The sequence below is a fragment of the Rhinolophus sinicus genome, chromosome 5 (genome assembly GCF_057876585.1).
Source record: "Rhinolophus sinicus isolate RSI-liver-muscle chromosome 5, RSI-T2T, whole genome shotgun sequence".
Taxonomy (NCBI): domain Eukaryota; kingdom Metazoa; phylum Chordata; class Mammalia; order Chiroptera; family Rhinolophidae; genus Rhinolophus; species Rhinolophus sinicus.
This window is the reverse complement of record NC_142505.1, coordinates 109563191-109577920: the sequence shown is the minus strand read 5'-3', so window position 1 is coordinate 109577920 and position 14730 is coordinate 109563191. Positions and strand designations below refer to the sequence as shown.

The following is a 14730-nucleotide window of genomic DNA, read 5'->3' as shown; positions in this document are numbered from 1 at the left end:
TCTGTGTGTCCAACATTCAGTTCTGACCCCGTTTCCTAGAGTTAGCACAGACCACGTAGGTGAAGGGCTCAATCCCACAAGACTGCCCCTACTTCCATTGTCAGCTGCAAATGGGGTCCCAGGCCACCCACATTTCTGCCCAACCTACTACAAATTCAGGGTTCTTATCAAAGCCCTTCCTGGCTTCCACAGAATGACTCACAGAGTTTAGGAAAGTGCTTTACTTACTATTATTGGTTTTTGATAAAGGCTACAACTCAGGAACAGCCAAATGGAAGAGATGCATAGGGCAAGGTCGGGGCGAGAAGTGAGGGCAGGTGCCACGCTTCTCTGCCTTCTGCAGGCACGCCACCCTCCCAGCACCTACATGTGTTCACCGGCCCAGAAGGTCTACAGACCCCTTTGTTTAGGATTTTTAAGGAATTCCATTCTGTCGGCACGATTGATTAAATCATTGGCCATTGGTGAGTAACTCAATCTCCAGGCCCTTTTCCTTCCCCAAAGGTTGAGAGTGTGAAGCTGAAAGTTCCAAGCCTCTGGTCCAAGCTTGGTCTTTTTGGTGACCAGCCCCCATCCTGAAACTGTAGAGGAGCCCACCAAAAGTCACCTTATTAGAACAAAAGATGATCCTGTCCCCCTTATCACTCAGGAAAGTCCCTAGGGTTTAGGAACTCTGTGCCAGGAACCCAAAGTCCAGGTGTGTATTTCCCATTATACCTCAGTTCCTTGGAAGGGACCCACTAGGTCCACCCCACACTCAGTGGGAAGGGAATTAAGCTCCACTTCTGGAGGAAAGAGTGTCATGTGTGGACTCATATGAGGAACATATGTGTGGAGGGTAAAACCACCTCTGTAACCAGTAAACGTTCTGGGGAGACACTTGAGGCTATGCAGATACCTGTTTCTCCTTAAACTTTCGCCATTCCCCCAGCCCCCCAGTTTTAGCATTGGCAGTGGGTCTTGCTTGCAGCAGTTATGATGGTGACATTTTCCTCTTTCCTTCTGTGTATTATTTGGAATTCTTCTATAATGAAGATTTGTCCCATCCCATTTATTTATTTATTCAGTCATTTATTATCTCATTGTGGACACATGGATATTTATCTTATTCTTTGGATTATAATAGATCTATTTTTAATTTGTAGCTCAAATTGTTCCAACTTTGGTCTTGGGAGCACTTTTGGGTTGGCGCCTGGGTCTGTTTGGCTTTTTTTCTTATCACTTCCTTACTCTCTGGCACCATGACACGCTCCAGGTTTGTTTTGTATGTGACCGCACCAACCCAGAATCAGCCATTTTTTTTTAAGGATCCCTGGTTTCTTAGATTGGAAAATGGGATTGGAAGTGGGATGTGGGCACTGGGTAGGCTCGTTGCTGCTGGATTGTCACTACTTCTAGGCTTCTCAGGGGACGTGTGTTCTAATCCACATAATACACACAAATCTGTATTTCTGTATCCCTCTATCTGTACATATTTTAAAATACCCATGAGTTCATACAGCTGTATCTGACTCTAATTCAGTACCACGGGTTCATTCCATTTTCCTGTTTCTTATTTGCAGTTTCTTTCTCTGACAGTGAGAAACCTAACTCCCATTGTCTACAATTTATTTACTTATTTAGCTCGAGCATACGTGTACACTAGTTTCAGAATTGCCAACTCATACTCCTGGGAGAAGCAAATTTACCAACTAAAGAGTGTTTGTGTGTAGTTCCTTTTTTCTTCAGCCTTGCAATAACCAGTCTGAACACGGTTTTCTAAAGCTGTCTGGGCCAGCTCCTTTTGCTCCAGTCCCCATAACCTTCAGTGAGGTCATGTCACATCTTTGTACTTTATTCAGTGGTCATTCGTTTATCACAGGCTGATTCCCATCCTGAGATCTCCCCGTGTCCTGGCTGGTTTTCTTTGTTTGTTTTTAGTTTGCAAACAGCAAAGTTCACTCTCTGGTGCAGATTTCCGTGGAAATCCACAGAAGCAGAGCTGTGCATCCATCACTCCAGCACCACACAGAACAGTTCCTGCACCCCCACCCCGTGTGCGCCCGTGTACTCAGCCCTTGCTTCCGCCCCCTGAACCCCAGTCATCTGTTTGTTTCTGACCATACAGTTTTGTCCTTTTCATCATGTCGTATAAATGGGATCTTTGGGTCGTTCACCTAGCAAAACGCATTTAAAATTTATTCACGCTGTTGGTGAATCACCTCTTCATACCTTTTAATGCTGAGTAGTATTCCATTGTCTGAATGTATCCCAATTTGTCCATTTATCTGTGGAAGGATGTTTTGGTTATCAGGGTGATTATGAATAAGCATTGGCCTACACAATCTTTTGTGAACCTACAGTTTCAGTTCACTTGGTTAGATACCTGGGAGTTGGTCAGATGTTCTATGTTTAATGTAACAATTTGCAAATTTTTTGTTTATCTAGAACATAGAATGGACACTTTTCCATAGTGAGTATTTTCGTTGTCAAATTACCTATAGCTTTTTAAAGTTGACTGATTGTCCCCCTTAATTTCTCTGAAAAATCCAGTAGTTATTTTTTCAATCAAGCACATTTTTCTTTCGATCCATGCTTAGTGATTGATTTATTCGGTGGCACCTCATCTGAGCAAATGAATTCTTGTTCCATTTTATTTTGTCTTGCCTTTAAAAAAAGGCCTAATCATTGTACAAGGATGATGGAAAAGGAGAGAGAGAAACAGAGGAGATGAAGGCAGAAAACGTCTAGGATGTTGGAGACGTGGGGAGGACGTGGGGATGGCTCAGGTGTTGGGATGATACAAGCTTGACTGGGATAAAAGTATGCAAGGGCTGCAGTAACGAGTGGGGACAGAGACATAAAAATTATGAAATCATGCAGGACTGGAACAGTGAGGTTGAATAATCTGAAAATTGATAAGAAAAATCATAAAAATAATGTTTAACGATAAGTATGCAGTTTTTGTACTTGCTTCGATGTTTGAGCAGCAGAATGGGGGTGGGGTATTTTTCATTTCTGACTCCGTGGTTCAAATCCAGCCCTGTTCCCGAGGCAGGAGCAAGCAGACATTGTTTCCATGTGACAAGTCTTTAGCTGCTACTTGAAATGCTTTTTTACTGGTGAACTATAGTCACAAATCAGCGGTAGGTGACTGTGTACCTGAGGGTACTTTTGTGGGGCCATGTTATTTTAACTGCAACTTAGCCGCACAGTATTTAAAGAGTTTGAATATAGATTTACACTGAATAATTTAGGAATGAACACGTGATAAGCTGCTAATTCTGTTTTGAAGAATATATTCCTGCTATTGAAATCTAAATGTTCCTGAAACAGCCTTTATTCACAGTAGATTGGTAGTTCTTCATGTACGAAGCACTGTCCCTAAGGGATATATTGGAAGTTTATGGGTACATTTCTGCTGGTCCCAGTGATGGAGGTCACCGAAGGGACAGAAGCCAGGCTAGACCCCCTAAAGGACTCAGGACGTCCGCACACGAAGAAATGGCCTGTGCTCTCATGAGTCTTCCCCAGCTGTCCCTGCATGTTCACCGGGGTTTACAAAAACAAAAACCGCTATTCATCACGATCTCAGCCTCGGATTCCATTTCTGTAAATAAACACATGATAGTTTTGCAGTTTTAACATCCACTGAAATTTTCCGCCAATGCAGTTACTAAGGAAATTGAGGGAACGTTCTGCTTTGTTTTGCCGGGCACTTTACCAAGAGCCATACCCCACTTCCTTGTGGCAATGCCCTCGTGGTATGTGAGCTGCCAGCACTGCACAGCTGGATCTATCTTCGTTTGTAGCTATGCGTGCACATATGTAAGAGGAAAGCTGAAATTCATCGTAATAGACTTAGAACCAAATAGTTTTTTAATCAGTAGAGGAACTCAAAGTGTGAAGATATTGCACTTTAAAGATTGAAAAAATAACTTGTAAGTTAAAAAACCTGTGTCAATAATTTTATAATGTTATTTATTGTCATTCTCTTTTTTATTTTGGTGACATGCTCATACACAGTGTTATAGAATTATGTTTTTAAACCATTGATTTGGGGGGTCACCTGCTATTTTTCCGTTTTACTCTGTACTGTGCCCAGAAGCCTACAACATAATTGTGTTATAAGCCCTTAGTTCTTTCCTTCTTGAGTATCACAGATCGGATCTGTCACTCGGCATGTGATGGGGATTCAAAATATGAGCTCAGTTTTCTGGAATCCTTTGTCACCACCCTGTGCCCTACAACGCAGCATGTTATTTTGGCACCGCGTGTAACGTGGAACCTCGTTATTTCTGAGAACGTCATATATTTCTTTTTCTTCACTTTAATAATATATCATTTGTCTTAGGACTTTATTTCAGTAAATATTATGTCCTCTTTCTCTTATCATTTACGAATAAACCTAGTCTGTTATTTAGCCTAACCTTAGTATTTTTAATCGTTTGATAGTTCAAAATTTGTATTAAGGTATAATTTACATACAGTAAAGTATAAAATCTTAAGTGTACAAAATTCAATGGATTTTTTTCAACATTTCTTTATGAACATTTTCAAACTAGAGAAAGAATTGTCAAGTGAACACACTTATACCCACCACCTGGATTCTACAATGAACATTTTGCTGTATTTGCTTCATCATATGTTTGTCCATCCACCCATCCCTCTATTTTTCTACCAGTCCATCTTACTATCTGATGTATTTCAAAGTTGCAGACGTCACTACACTTTATCGCTAAACACTTAACCATGCATATTATTAACTAGAGTTTAATTTTTGTTTACTCTTTTAAGGCAAAATTTGCATCTAATGAAATGTGTAAGTAGTAAGTGTACTATCTGATTCATTTTTCACAAACGCACACACCTCTGCACAGCAGGCTCCATCGCCAAGGATAATCGCTGTCACCCTCAACAGTCCCCTCAGGCCTCTTCCCTGTCAAACCTCACCCTGACCTCGGAGGAAACCACTCTTCTGGATATTTTCATCATAGACCAGTTTAGCCCTGGTCTGGGATTTGTGGGTGCCCCTGAAGCCCTTGAAGGGGGATCATGGGTTCAAAACTGTTTTGTACTACCACTTACCGTGTTTCCCCAAAAATAAGACCTAGCCGGACAATCAGCTCTAATGCGTCTTTTGGAGCAAAAATTAATATAAGACCTGGTATTATATTATATTATATTATATTATATTATATTATATTATATTACTATTATATTATATTATGTAAGACTTAGTCTTATATTATAGTAAAATAAGATCGGGTCTTATATTAATTTTTGCTCCAAAAGACGTATTAGAGCTCATTGTCCAGCTAGGTCTTATTTTCGGGGAAACAGGGTAGGTATTATTTGCCCTTTTCTATCTTATTCTCTTGTTATTGTCCAGTGGAGTTTTCCAGTTGTACATTAGTTCTTTGCATTATAGTATTTGTTATTGCTACCAGGTTCCAAATTTCAATGAGGATGATGAGCTGAGGAAAGAATAAATGCTTTGAAACATGATTTGAGACAATATTCACAGTCCTACTGACAAAATACCCCCTTTTTTATAACAAATGTTTAATCATGTCCCCTTTACTCTCCTGAAATGAAATTCATAGATAAAATAACCAACATGCCATATAATTTCAAAAAATCAATATAATGCCTGAGCTTTGATATAAAAGAGAAATAAAAGAAAGTAATTCACAATGAATATGTATCTTAATATGTAAATTGAATATAGAAGCAGATATGAGAATTCAGCTGTCTTCCATTAAGCCAAACATGAAAGAGAATTTCAGAAATGTAACACAATGTCTTTCTTTTAACTATTTTATTTTTGTTTTGGAATATAGAATTACTTTTCATTAAATATTTTAGATATGTTAATGTGTAAGGTTTATTATTTCCTTTTAATGAATTAATGAATATTTTAAGTGTCTCAGTTTAAAATTGAATATTATAACAGAAATAGACATAACCAACATAAATCGAAGCTTTTTGGGGTTCTCAATAATTATAATTTTAAGACTGTGAGGATACTGAGACCAGAAAATTTGAGAACCACTATCTTAGCCCGTAGTAGAACTTCATATAAATAGAATTATACAGACTGTTGTCTGCTTTTTTTGTCTAAGGGTTATTTTACTAAATATACTGATTTTGAGATTCATCCATGTTGTTCCTTTTTGATAAAAAATATTGCGTAGTATGAATATACCACAGTCATGGATCCTTAAGGATATATACACCCATGGAAACACCACTCAGATCTGGATATAAAGTATTTCCATCATCCCCGCACCACAGAGGTGACTGTTATTCTGACATTTACGAGTGTCATGTAAATGGCACGTGAAGAAAAGATTTCCTTGCGTCCGGCTGCTTTCGCACATTGTGCCTATGAGATTCTGCCGCGCTGCTGTGTGTGATGGACGTTTGTTCCTTGTCTTCGTTCTAACACTGTCTGGCCTGGTGTCCGCCTGCACCGCCACGCTCTTGTGTCCCTGAGCTTTCTTATGCCAAGGCTCTTACCCTCTTAGAACCTGTCAAGAAGGTGCAACCATCTAACGACCTCATTCTACCGCCAGTGTCATCAGGCTTAAGTATTGATTTATTATCTTGAAACGCATGGTCATTGTAAACTGTCTTCTTTTATTTCTGCTTTATATCTCTGTTAAGGCAGATTTTTTGAAATTTTATATGAAGGCTTCTTATTTTACCTGTGAATTTCATTTCAAAAGAGTAAAGTGGGCATAATTAAATACTTTTTATTAAAAACGTGGGGGACGTGGGTCCAAAAGGATTGAGAACACTTCTTGGGTCATGTTTTGGAGTAATATTTTCTTCTTAGCGCATCGTCCTTGCTGAAATACAGAACCCAGCAGCAATGACATTACAATGCATAGAATTACTCATTTCCTTCATAAGAATGTGTATTTAATAAGTGTATCATTTATTTAAAACTGGCACTTTTCCAAGAGATGACATTTTTGGCCAATTGACCAAGATTTGCTGTGATGAATAGAAATGTCATATTTGAGGATTGGCATCTTGAATTATGTGCAAAATTCTAATATTGATTTAGAGAGGGCATATTCCCATTGTATATGATTATATTCCTCTCCTCAGCAGCTGGTTTGCATTGGTTAATGTAAAATAAGCAAACTAGTTATCCATTCTGTTTCTCAATCTGAAGATTTTCTAAATTCATGCCTCAGGAAGTTCTTTTATACCAAGAAAATGATCAGCCACCCTGAATTACAAAGTGTATTATCTTATTTTTCCCCTTGGAAAATAAGCAGAATGGTAGCTACGAATGAGGTCTTTGCAGTCAGACTAAATTTATTTTTATTGTGGCTACCAGACAAGTCACGTCTCTGTCTCCCTCAGTTTTCTGAGGCATTAAATGGGGGTAATTGCACCAACTTGATACTGTAGTTGTACCTACTTAATGGGGAGGTTGTCGTGACCATTTAATGGGATAATATCATGTGAGCCACTTGGAATAGTGCCTGACTTAGTAAGTGATCAATAAAAATTAGCTTTTGGCTATTATTAGTCCTCATTAGAAATACTAACAAATGGTGAAATTAGGAATTGTGTTCCTCTGGTGAGTGCTATGGAATCAGTTTTCTCAGTAGACACCAAATATATAGTAACCTATTCTGTGTAGACACTTGGTAAGTAAAGACGAACAAGTAACGGTTACTCCCTGGGGCAAGCTCATGTCATTGCCTCTGTGATACATAGGCCCGAAGGTGGTTGTATTTGAATGCCGCCACAGAGAAGTACAACATCACATGGAGAATATATTAGGTTCCGGTATGGTTATTTGGTTTCGGGAATTAGGTGCCTATTAGTAATCTTAGTAGGAGAAAGTAGAGGAACGAAGGGTGGAGAGGAAGTAGACACAGTGTGTATCCACTTGGGGGAAGTTTGGATGAGAATGGCCTAGAATGGGCGTGAAGGCGGTCTTGCCTTAAGGATGGGGGAGAAAGAGGCGGTGGACGGCGCAGGCTGGTGGACAGGACCATGAGAAGGCTGAGAGACCCACAGGGGAGGCAGGGCGCTGGCCCAGGCTGCAGACAGGCACGCGCGCTCTGGGGCTCCGGGGGCTGAGTGCGTTAGGTTCTAAACCACTGCCAGGAGGCTGAGCACAAGAGCAGCCCGAGAGATGTCGAGAAGGAGGTGTGGGCGATGCTGAGAGCCCTCGAGCTGGGAGACCAGCGAGTGTGCAGATATGCTAAGGCCTTGTCTCGTTTTCATTTCCCATTAGTTTTATTACAATTAGAATTTTCACACAAAATGAAATCCATGATAGCTAATACATACATAGGGCTTACAATGTGCAGGCGCCTTCTGGTCTAAACACACATACCCACGCCTTTCACCTCCAGCAACCCGAGGAGGCAGGGAATACCTTCCTGTCCCTTGACGGAGGAGGAAGCAGAGCTCCTGAGATGTGAGGTGGCAGGCCCAGGGGCGTGGTGACAGAGGAGCTGGGATCTGAGCCTGGCCATCTGAGTCCCGACTCTGTTACTAATTATTGTAGGTTGCCTGACAAAGCAAAACAGGAAAACAAACTTTGGAATTATCTAGAAGGAAACAAAAATTATAGCAAGACAGAGTTACAGTTTTCCTCCTTGGAGGTCCTTGTCTTCGTAGAATGACTTCTTATCAAAGCAAGGAGAGGTGATGGCTGAACACTCCTTCGTGCCAGCTACTCTTTCACTTATGTACAGTACTTTCCCCTTTCTAATCCTCACAACTCGAAAGGTCGGTGCTATTTGATCACTTTTGTGCACACACCCCGAAACCAGGAGTGCATTCATTTCCTGAGGTCTCATAGCAGCTAAGAGGTGAAGGGCTGGTGCCATCCCGGGCTCCGCCTGCCACACGGATGGTCACTGACACACCATCTGGTCTTTGGGCTGGTACTTTAATAACCAGCCTCTCGCTGCATTGACTGTTGTCCTTACAGCAGCTGCGAGTGTCGTGGGCAGCAGAAATTCCTCTCGCCCGCCTGCAGTTTCAACTGAAAATCTTGCTCTGAGGACACGTGGCAGCACGGGTGTACCCTGCACAGAGCAGGGAAAGGCCCAGAGTCGAGGAGGATCGTGGAAGGGGCAAAGAGCAGCTTTGATGCGCTGACGGAATTGCCCATTATCCTCCCGAACCTCGCATCGTAAGGAAACTAGATACGAACCGGTCACCTCAAAGACAGCCTGTCGTCAAACAGCCGAGTCTTGGCTGTTAGGCACTTCAGTACTTCTTGGCCCAGCATCAGGTTCCCGGGCTGCCTACTAATTTGATTAGATCATGCAGACATCTGCCATACACTCAGAATGTCTAAGGATGCTTCTTGAAAGCTCCAGGGCCACCGGGTGTCCGGGGTGAATTCCATGCATATTCTCACATGCTGACAGAAGTTGTCACCCTTTGCTTTGTGCAGAGCCGAAAGCTCCAGCACACAGCTAGGGGGTCCTGAAAACCGGCTAGAAATAGTCACCAGAGCTGATGTTTTCTGAAACCCACGCCCATCCGTCTGAAGCCCTTCTCCCCCACTTCCCCTCTCTGCTCCATGCCCCAGACTGTCTCGTGTGCTTCTGCCGCCCACTCCCCGCGCTTAGATCCTGTTCCATAGACCAGAATGAAGCCCTTTCTCAGGGGCCCTAAGTCCCTAATGCGTCTGCTTTGTCACAGCCACAGTTGGCACATGCGCGGAGTGACATCTGTGAAATGGCTGCAGGAATGCTGCTTTCTCTTGGTGCCTATGTACAGTTTCCACTAAAGTTTGAACAGTAGAGCTTTTTAAATGAAACCTTTTATTTTGAAATAATTCTAGACTGCCATGCCCTTGTGAGAAATAGCACAAATATGCCAGGTACCCTTTACCCAGCTTCTCCCAGTGGTGGTGTCTCGCAGAACTGCGTTATGACATCACACCCAGGACACTGACACTGGTAAAACCCACCAGTCTCATTCGGATGTCCCCGTTTCACTGGGATTCAGTGTGTGTGTGTTTAGATTTTTGACATTTGGTCACACGTGTAGATTCGTTTATCCCCACCACAGTCAAGATACAGAATAGTTCCCTCACCACGAGGAACCTTCTAGAGTTACTCACACACCCTGACTCCACGTTTCCTTTCTCATTTTTTCTATTCATGGATCACATGCTATTGGAGTCTAGTCTAAGAACTCGTCACCAAGCCTTAGGTCCCAAAGAAATGTTCCTAAAATTTTTGTAGTTTTACTTTTTACATTTAAGTCCACAATCTGTTTAAATTAATTAGGTATAGATGTGAAGGTTAGATCAAGGTTAATTTTATTTTTCTCTATGAATGTCCAATTGTTAGAAACACTATCCTTTCTCTATTCAGTTACTTTTGTGCCTTTGTCAAAAATCAGTTGTGCATGGGCCACGTCTCCTTTGAGCTGTTTGCAGACAAAGTTCCAAAGACAGCAGAAAACTTGCGTGCCCTGAGCACTGGAGAGAAAGGATTTGGTTATAAAGGTTCCTGCTTTCACAGAATTATTGCAGGATTTATGTGCCAGGGTGGTGACTTCACACGCCGTAACGGCACAGGTGGCAAGTCCATCTATGGGGAGCAGGTTGATGATGAGAATTTCATCCTGAAGCATACAGGTCCTGGCATCCTGTGCATGGCAAATGCTGGACCCAACACAAACGGTTCCCAGTTTTTCATCTGCACTGCCAAGACTGACTGGTTGGATGCAAGCATGTGGTCTTTGGCAAGGTGAAAGATGGCATGAAGATTGTGGAAGCCATGGGGCGCTTTGGGTCCAGGAATGGCAAGACGAGCAAGAAGATCACCATTGCTGACTGTGGACAACTCTGATGCATTTGACTGGTTTTCTCGTAACCAGACCGTTCCTTCTGTAGTCAGGAGAGCACCCCTACCCCATCTGCTCGGAGCACCCCATGATCTTTGTGCTCTCGCTGCAGTTCGTTGGGTTTCGTATTTTCCTTGCCCCCTCCAAGTCTAGCTGGGTTGCAGAGTTAAGTTTATGATTATGAAATAAAAGCTAAACAACAACAACAAAAAATAAAAAAAAAATCAGTTGTGCATGTTTCTTTATTTCTGAGTTCTTTTTTCTCCTTCATTGACCTATGCGTTTATCTATCTGCTAATACCATCCTGTCTCATCACTATGTAGGAAGTCTTAACACAGGGTAGAGTAACTCCTCTTATTTTAATGTTCTTTTTCAAAACTGTTTTAGCTATTCTAGGGCTGGCGTTTGCCTTTCCATATACATTTTAAAATAGTCTTGTCTATATCTAAAAAAAACTTTGCTGGGATTTTGATAGGAGTACAGACTAAACCTATAGACCTGGTGGAGAGAACTGGCACCTTCACTATGTTGCGTCTTCTGTCCATAAACACAGTATTTCTCTCCATCTCTGTAGGTCTTCTTTGATTTCTTTCATTGCCATTTTGTAATTATCAACATACAGAGTCTGTACATGTGAAGTTTCTGGTTAAGTATTTCATTTTGTTTGGAGCAAGTGTAAATGGGATTGTGCCTTTAATTGTCGTTTGCATGTTTGTTGTGAGTGTACGAAAATATAATTGATTGTGTGAGTGTGTGTGTGTGTGTTTATCTTATATTCTGGGACTGCTCAACTCCTTTATTAGTTCCAAGAGGTTTTTCTTTGTAGATTCCTTGGGATTTTCCAGAAAGACAATCATATACCTGCAAATAGGGACACTCCCATTCTCCCGTGTAGTCCTTGTTCTTCCCTCCCTGTGGTGGTGGGAACTTCCTGTCCTGTGCTGAAGAAGAGTGAGTGGGGGGAGCAGAGAGCCCTGCCCTGTTCTCAGCCGTAGGGATAAAACACTGTCTGCCCCCGTAGTGTGAGAGCCTGAAGGGGAAGGATCGCCCTTCTTTTGGCTGCTTTTCGGTGGCCTCTGGATTGATGGACCCCCCTTGTCTGTGCCGCTGGGGTCACCTTCTGTTGTTGAAGGGTCCCCTGCCAATGCAGTGAGGGCGAGCCTGCCTCAGCTGCCTTCTGTGGCTGCATTGGGGCTGAGAAATGCTCTCGGGGTCATTTTCTCCTGTCTGCTTGGGATGGCCATCCATGCCCCGGCCATCTTCTCCAGTCCTGGATCCTCTAACCAGGTTGCCGTCCTGTTCACAGTAAACTTCTGTGATGCTCATGAGTGTCGAGGCCACTGGGAGCTTTTTCTGGTCTTGGATGGGCTCACCCATGCATTTGTGGCCGGCTGCAGGCGAGGTAGCTGGCTCGGCAGATCCGCACGGGGCTCCCCCGCCAGTTGGGGCTGGGCTGGTCTGGGCTGATCCAGGATGGCCCGGCGTGGACAGTTGTGCTCTTCCCCATGTAGTCGCTGACCCTTCAGCAGGCCAGCCAGGGCTTGTCCATGTGGTAGGTGCGACATTTCAAGGGCCCCCTTGGGCCTTGGCCTGGAACCAGTATGCCACCCTCCAGCCAAAGCAAGTCACAGGATCAGCACAGATCAAAAGGGAGGGATGCAGGTCCCATCTCCCAAGGGATGGTGAAGAACTGAGGCTCCTGTGGTAAATTTCCCTCGTCCTCCCTGTCACCCCAACGTATGATCGAGCTAATCGCTTGGTTTCTGAACCCCTTTAACCTGTCTGGGGTTGGTTATGGAGACTGACACATACAAGGACTGTCAACTAACTTCACGAACTCTTCCTAGAACAAGTGCTACATCCCTCACTGCTGAATAGCACTATGGTCACCTTCGAAGTCCTCCCCTTGGGAAGCTATGCACTGATAACAGTGCCTAGTCCACCATTCAAAGCAATTTTGGAACTCTTTTTCTGGAATGGCCATCAGAGCTGTCGTCATATTGATGTCCTGAGTGTCATCAAAATGTCTTCCTTTCAATATTTCCTTTATCTTCGGGTAAAGAAAGAAGTTATTGGGAGCCAGATCAGGTGAGTAGGGAGGGTGTTCCAATACAGTTATTTGTTTCCTGGCTAAAAACTCCCTCACAGACAGTGCCGTGTGAGCTGGTACATTGTCGTGATGCAAGAGCCATGAATTGTTGGCCAAAAGTTCAGGTTGTCTAACTTTTTCACACAGCCTTATTAGCACTTCCAAATAGTAAACTTGGTTAACTGTCCAGCTGGTACAAATTCATCATGAATATTCCGATATCAAAAAAGGTTAGCAACATCATTGCAACAAGTTTGTGAACTTAATTGTCAGGCCTCCTGTGGCATTTCTCTTTGCTTCATAGGATGCATTTGATGTTTAGCAAATCCAGTGTAAACCACCCACCATAGAAAGCAATGAATATGCTTTGTATTCTCAGAAGTTTGTGTCTTTGCCAGATTAGTTCTTGACATTTTTCTGTATTTTCCAAGTTTTCTTTAAAAAAGTATGTATTGTTTTTATAATCTAAAAAATAGTCATAAAATTTGGAAGTATTTTTCCAGGATTTCTGATCTTCTAAATTCTACGCTGTGGGTTGCCTTTTGAAATTAATTTGGGGGGGGGGGGGCTAGAATCTGGGTAACTGATCCCCAGAGCCCAGCAAAGCACAGTCGGGCTGCTAGCCGGCGAGAAGGGTCACGTAGCAAGGCCCCGGGGCCCTCTCCAACCGAAGCCTTCTCTGCGGGCGCCCCGCTGCAGGGCCCCAGGCAGGGACTTGGGGAGGCTGCGCAGCGCCCAGGTGCCGGGCGAGAGGGCCCCGTCCACGCGCCTCCACTCTGCTTCCTGGTCCAAATCACCTCCCCGAGTGTCCGCTCTCGTTACTGCCGCGTTAGCTGTGTCCTTGCGGGCCATGCTGGTTTCGGTGACACAGGTCCGCCCGGAGGCTGGAAGCAGCTCGGTGTTGGTGTCGTGAGCGCCCCCGGCCTCTCTGCGCTGCTTGGCCCCAGTCAGGCCTCCTGGTTTCTGCCCAGCTGAGCGTGTGCGCCGGTCCTTTCGTGGGTCGGAAGCACCGAGTGTCGGCACCTGCTCGTGGTCCAGCGCAGCGCGGCCTGTGCCGCCCCGAGCGGTGCGCGGCTGTGCGTGGGCTGCCGCCCCGCTTTCCTCGGCCTCCCCTCGTCTGCGTCAGGCTTTTCCATTCCCCACACACGCGCGCGTTCGTGCCGGTCACGCGGGCTGAGGTTTGGACGTGCTGATGAGCCATCGTATAGCATTTTCCCTTTTTTCATCTTCTCCTGGCCAATTCTTACGTCAGTCATTTCACGTCTTGAAATGAAATAATTATTAGATTCATGTGCTCGGCTGTCCCTCCCCTACAACGTGCTGCTTGGCACCGGCGTGCGCTGCTTCACTAGCCAAGCCCGTTCGCTGTCCTAACCCAGTGCGTCTGTCCCGTGTCCCCCCCCCCCCCCCGTGTCACCCACCGTCACCCGCAGGCCCCTTCGCTCAGCACCTGCTGCGCCCCAGGCCCAGGCCCTCGGGTCACGATCGTCAGTCACGCACAGCGTGTGCTCAGTGAATGTTTGCTGAGTGAATCCGCGAAGGCCTGACCGAGTGAATGGCCCAGGCTCTGCCGGAGCTTCCCGTCCCCCGGAGCCCCACGTGCAGGCGGACGGTTGCAGTTCAGTGCGCAGAGGACGGTAATGGATGTCTGCGCGGGGAGCCTTGGGAGCGCCGGGGGGGTATTTCTGTTCATACGCACTGTACCCACATTCTGCTTCCCAATTACATCCTGAAAAGATGCTCTGTCAGATTTATGTTTGGATACTTTAAGGCCTGTTCCTATCACCTGAACAAATCGTGCCGGCTTCTCAAT

At 44.3% G+C, this 14730-nt stretch overlaps 1 protein-coding gene and 1 pseudogene across 1 annotated transcript in view; both read left to right on the top strand.

Moving 5' to 3' along the window:
* Nucleotides 1-14730, top strand: part of SDK1 (sidekick cell adhesion molecule 1) — a 687292-nt gene that overhangs the window by 343353 nt on the left and 329209 nt on the right. The gene's annotated exons all lie outside the window — the stretch shown is intronic.
* Nucleotides 10387-11051, top strand: LOC141567136 (peptidyl-prolyl cis-trans isomerase A pseudogene; annotated as a pseudogene).